At 42.4% G+C, this 6244-nt stretch overlaps 1 pseudogene; it reads right to left on the reverse strand.

The window, feature by feature from the left end:
- Positions 1–2413: 2413 nt before the first annotated feature.
- LOC148026151 (U2 small nuclear ribonucleoprotein A'-like) lies at positions 2414–3621 on the reverse strand (annotated as a pseudogene).
- Positions 3622–6244: the final 2623 nt, after the last annotated feature.

A 6244-nucleotide genomic window follows, 5' to 3' on the forward strand; every position in this document is an offset into this window, starting at 1 on the left:
TAGTAGGCAATGCATGTCTTTTTCTCTTCAGGACCTCTTGAAACTCTCTTTTCGAGATGCCCAAAACCTCAGATATTGTAAAAGTCACCTCACTGCCAAGTATCTCATCATTAAAGATTTTCTTCATGTCCGTTGATGTCTCAATATCGGACATCAATCTAAACCCTGGCTGCTTTCTCTCTCTAGGCTCTTGCCTCTTTTCTCTCTTTTGAGCATCTTCCATCTGTCGTTCTAGCCCTGGTCTCAAAGACGGTCCCGCAGTAGGTGGAGTAACAAACTCACCCCCTCTAGTCTTTTTAGCTGCACTTGGATTTTCTTCATCCCTCTTACGCTTCTCCTCAACAAGTACATCTGCTCCCTGAGACTTAGCCAAGTAGACATAAATAGAGTACCTGTCAATAAGCGAATCCCAACCTGTCTCAGATCTGATGCTAGAGCCTGCACTAGTCAAAACAGTTTGTTGAATTTTTCCATTGTTTGCTATCTCCATAGCATAAGTCCATAGTGCTGACTGATTCTCTAATCCCTTCTCAATCTGGACTCCATATGCAGAAGCATCTCCTCTAGCTGTCACATAAGAAGTACGCGCAGCCATGTCATCCACTAACTTCTTCATTCCGCCTTTCCCAAAGTTGGTAGCAAGCGGAGCTCCTGTTTCAGTCAACCAAATCTTACCATCTTGTCCCCAAAATACCAAATTCTTCCTCCTTGCATCCTAAAAAGATTCACAATCCCTGCAATGCTAATGATCCGTACTATCACACCAAATACATCTTCGATCTCTCCTAGGTGCACTAGGAGCACTCCTAGGTGCAGTAGGAGCACTAGAAGAAATAGTAGGCGTAATCGAAGCAAACTGCTCTTTCAATTTTCCCACCAACTCCGCTTTAACTGACTCCAGTGTCAAATCCGTTATGCCTTTGATTATATCATCAAGAGAGGTAGGCACCGACAGAGTGGATGGTTTTGGAGCAGAAGGTGCTGGCATCGGTCGTGGAACAAGAGGAATAGGAGGAGTGGAAATAGTAGGCACTGGCATAGGCTAAGAAACTGGCTGAGGAGGAGAAGAAATAATAGGGATAGAAGCAGGCATAGGAGTAGAAGACGGTGTCGGTGTCATAGAACCATTCTGTAGACGGGTCTTCCATATCCTCCTCTTGGTCAAAGTCGAGATTGCATCCTGGGCATCATGCCAATCCGTTTTAAGTCCCATAGGCTTCGTGCAATCCTCAAGAAGCTCTCCCAATTCTTGCTGAAGAGCAGGATCTGCAACTTGCAAGAAAAGCTCAACTTTCTCAACATCCAATGCTCTTTGTTCAATGGCATCAAGCTGACTATACCTCTCTTCAACTTCTCGAATCAACTCTGAAGCAGCTAAACCTTTGTTTGGCATGTAAACCCACTCTCGGAATGACCGTCGTGTAGCCATACCAAAGTCCTCAAGGAAATACTCTTCTTTTACGGCCTTCTTAAAATCTTGCCAATGCGAATTTTGAATAAAAAGATCAGTCACTTTCGCCCTCAAGGCGGGTGTGACAAGACGAAGGAAATACTTACTCATAAGTCCAGCTGGAACATCAAAAAACCCCATCTTGATCTCATATATCTTCAAATATGCTGAAACATTACGGCCATCAAATAGCTTCTTCTCATTCTCAACTACTTCAATCGCCTTAGTCGCGCTGATTGCATTCTCATGCTCCGATTATAGTTGCCTTTGCTGAGACAACTGCTGCTGCTGCATATACAATTGTGTCTGTTGATTTTGAAGTTGCATATACATGGACATATTCTGTAAAATATGCTTTAGATCATCTGTTGAAGTACTTGATGCAGCAGTCAATGATGGAGCTGAAGTAGAGGACGCAGCTGGAATTGTAGAAGAGGCTGAAATGGATGCTGAAGTATCCCCCATCCTGAAATTTTTGTGATGCTTTCACGTCGAGTTCACCAAAGATGTCGAAGGGTTTCAAAAGCAAAGCCATGACCACAAAGGACCTTGACTAATTTCAGGATAGAAGATCAATCAAGCATATTCAAACTTCATTCAATGTACCCTCAAGTCATGAGTGAACTGTTCTTATTTACTGCTATCTATTGTTGTTAAAACAGAGTAGCCAAAAATAGTATCTCTGTGTGATTTTCTTTTAATAAAGAATTACAATCCTGTCTTGTTATGAAACAGTCCTTCTTTTGAACACTCCTTCAGCAGGCCACCTTCTTTTCTCTGTTGTATTATGCTCCAGAAAAGTTATGATGTTGAAATTCTGCTGTAATTCTTGAATGAACACAAATATTAGTAGTGGAAACATGGAATATTGTAGAGAGGAAGCTTGCAGCCCATTGGGACAGTTGGCATCTTCTCTCACTATATAGTAGTGATTATGAAAAGTCCACCTCAAGCATCCCAATTTCACCCCTGAACCATGGCAGAAGAGTCATTTTGAGGTGATTTATCTACATGCTCTTCCATCATGATCACATCCTCTTCGCTGCTGCCCATTGGTACTGCTTCTGTACCACTTGACATATTTGAAGCACCATCATCATCAACTATCTTTAGTTCCACTGGTAGTTGCCTTGATTTAAGTGTCTTTCCAAGCCTGACAACTTCGTCCAATGTTTGAGAGTTTGCAATAGCAGCCTTGATAGCCAGAATCTGCTCCTTGGTTGGACTAGTTTGTTTATCTTCTTCAGCTATAGGAGAAGATTTTACGTTAGGTATTTCACCAGGCACAAATGTCTTTGCAGGAGGCGGTTCCACGTTTAGAGGTTTTGCATCCTTCGTTCCAAACAAAGCTGTTGTCTCTTGTCTCTCCTTTTGCTTGACTTTTCTAAAATCTAGAAGGCGTAGCTTCTGCAACTTGTGAATGACATAAAGATGATAGTGTTGTTTCTTTCTGACTGTATTATCAAGCAAGCAGAGGGTCTACAAATTTGTTAGCCCTTCAAGAGGATCAAGCTTAGGGTATCTGAAAGCTCATCATGAGAACCTCCTTGTCCAATGTATACCAGAATACACCCAGTCACAACAGCACCCGTGAAGATTAATAGGAGGATCAAAGGCACTAGATTAGCCCTCTGCCTCCAAGGCATTCAACTCTGACTGTGATACAAATCTGATGGAAGCAAGGTCTTCTTGAGGGTTGCAAATAGGAACACGCAACCTTCTGATAAGCTTCTGACATTCATCAGAAATAGGACTTCACAATTGCTGCCATCAAGAACTGTCACTAGACTCGAAAAGCCCATCAACAGCCAGCGTCTTCCATCGCCTCGTTTCCCCTTTGACTCTCCCACTTTCTGCGTCTCGACAACTTCTTCATTGTTGTCACCTTTGTCTTCAACTCAATCCTGCAACTTTGTTGACCCATCTATGTCGTCACAGCAGCACTCACTTCTCCCTTTGCCACGTCCACGGCAGGCTTGACAAATGTTATTGGCCTCGTTCTTCATCGTCTCCTTCTTTTGTAACTGCTGTCATCTTCTTCCTCATAGCCTCGTCCCGTTGTAGTCTTCTCTGGTTTGTCTTAGCTTCGTTGAACTCCTTCGGAGTCACACTCGGCCTACATCGTCTTCGCAACAAATCACCTTTGTCTTCGTCACCTCCATGTCATGCATCGTTGTCATGAATCGTTCTTGTCTTCAGCTTTGTCATCGCTTCTCTTCCCCTCAGCTACATTGACTCAGAGAACTTCTCTGTTGCCTCCCATCCTCCTTCATTCTCGTGTTTATTGCTCTCATATTAGCATCTCATTCTCCTTTTCTCGTTCTCGTGTTTATCGCTTACTGATGAAGAAGCTGCCAACGTGTAGCTGTGGTTATCATTGATGAAGCCTCGTCGCATGACGACAGACTTCTACTCTTTAGGTTCACATAGCTTTAGCTCATCGCAGTCCGGTTCATCACAATCCAATAAAGATGTTCATTTTTAGCGCCTGATCTCCCCTCTTCTGCTATTCCCCATTCGTTTTTCTTCATAATGCTCCTTTTTTCCGCTTCGTCATCTTTGTTTCTGCTTCCCTCCAAAAAGCCCTCATTTCAAAAATAATCCTCCTTGCTTTTTCTTTCTCACGCCCCCAAAATATCTAAGATAACCAAATAGTTTTTCAAACTAGGAGCTAACCCATAATCCCTGATCATACATTCTATCTCAACACCTTTATCGACAAGGCTTGCATGACAGCAAGCAGTGAGAAGGGATAGGTAAGTGACACCATCCAGTAACATACCTACTGGTTGCATTTCCTCAAATAATTGCAGGCATGCTGCAATATTTCCTTCTTGTCCATAACCAGAAAGGAGTGCATTACATGAAACAAGATCATATTGAGAAATCATACAAAACACCACTAGTGCATCTTCCATGCTTCCACAACTCCCATATGCACGTATGAGAGTGTTGCCAACAAAAGCATTTGAAGTGAAACCTTGCCTCTTGGCATCATCATGAAGTGGTTTTCCTATTTCCAAACACACCGCCTTTGCTGAGCCTTTTCTTCTTGCATTTGTCTATACAATCGCAAGGCATTCTCCAATCTGCCCTGCTCAACATAGGCTGAAAACATCCCTTCATGCTCACCATTATTGAAGGAGGACCTATCAGGTGCAACCCCAATTGAAAGAAAAGGTAGTAAAAGACCCCTCTTTACTATATTACCACGCAGAATAAAGATGCAAACATAACAACTAAGTATGTACAAAATATCAACTCCCACACACAAGTTTTGGGTAGATTTCACACCTCGAATGCGCAGCAATACGACAACGGGGCCTGAAATAGCCTTAGACACCTAAAATAACTGTGGGCTAAGCCCTAAAGGGCTTTTCTGCAAAATATACAGTGATCTGCACGTAGATCAAATATCACAACAATCTGAGATTTTTGCTCGACCCTGCTTCCGGTGTCTCCACAGGCACCATCCAAGAGAGAGAGTTGAAGAATGGGAGAGATTCTTACTCGTGGCTTGCTTGCTCGAGCCTTGCTTGTTCTCCTTCACTTCAGCCTTCGAAATCAGCCTCTCTCAGTGGTGTGGCTCTGATATCATGTCAAGAATCGCATGGTGGGGGGACTTGCTTGAGCTACGGTGCCAAACACACACTGTGTACACAAGAGGAAGCTCACTCAAGAATACAAGAAGAGAGATGGAGGCTAAAACGTTTGCTTGCTAGTTTTTTCTTCTTCATCCACACAATATACAATGTACACAAAGTATAGATAAGATACAACATAAAGGAAAGTGGCCTACTAAGGCAAACAGTGCATAACCAACTACACTAATCAATTGGCGCTATGTCTTTGCCAGCTGTAGGTAGGTGTAACAAAATAAATATAATAAGTGATAACTTAGTGGCCATGTGAGTATCATAATGACAACCAACGTGCTAAGTGTAGACATGCAGACCCATCTAGCCAGGCGGTCCATCATCAATGTCTGCACATGTTGAGCTTGCCATCTCAACACCATTTAGGTTCCTGTCGCCACACAATAGTCCATGATTAGCTCTCTTTAAAGGACATCTCTTGTAGGGAAGGTAAAGTGATTTAAAAAATTAATGTCCAATGATGAGGGATATAATCCAAAAAATGAGAATTCTCACGTCAATCAATCCACAAATTTTAACACATTCATTCTTCTCTTTAAACTTCAATTTCTATTTTGAGTTTCCATCCATTTTCCACTTTTACCCCCTCCCCCTTTGAAAGGATAAAAATATTTCCTAGGATTGTGGGAATCAAGGTGTATGGACATTTAGTACGTTCGTGGTGTGCCTTACTTTTTTAAGAGCCATTCATAGAACTTGAGTCTATACTCTAGGGTTGCATAGCAATCCATATCCTATGGATGAATGCCCACTTACGTGATATAAGTTAATACATTGGTCAAGAGGCCATTGGAGTTGAGTTGGCTTGCAATGTGGAGTTCCTCCTCTGTTAGGATCCTATCCAAGTATGGGTGGGGCATGATGTTATCTTCTAATGGCTAATTCCTTGTTCTGGCTAACACTCTACATGAGGTTGGGACCACATAGGTCTGGTCATACTCAGAAGTCTTGATGGCATGTCATTGCTCTGCATTGGTCATGATTTGGTAACCCTCTTGAGCAAGTTCCTGTGGTGGCATGAATAATTGCAATCAGAGTCGACTAATCATTGGAGTTTAGCAAGTTCCTGTCGTGGCATGAAAAATCTGCTCTTCTTATAGGAGCTATTTAAGCATTGGCTTAAGCCCTCTTCTCATGA

This window comes from Lygodium microphyllum, chromosome 14, assembly GCF_053477565.2.
Source record: "Lygodium microphyllum isolate KBCC chromosome 14, Lygodium_microphyllum_v1.1.10, whole genome shotgun sequence".
NCBI classification, from domain to species: Eukaryota; Viridiplantae; Streptophyta; class Polypodiopsida; order Schizaeales; family Lygodiaceae; genus Lygodium; species Lygodium microphyllum.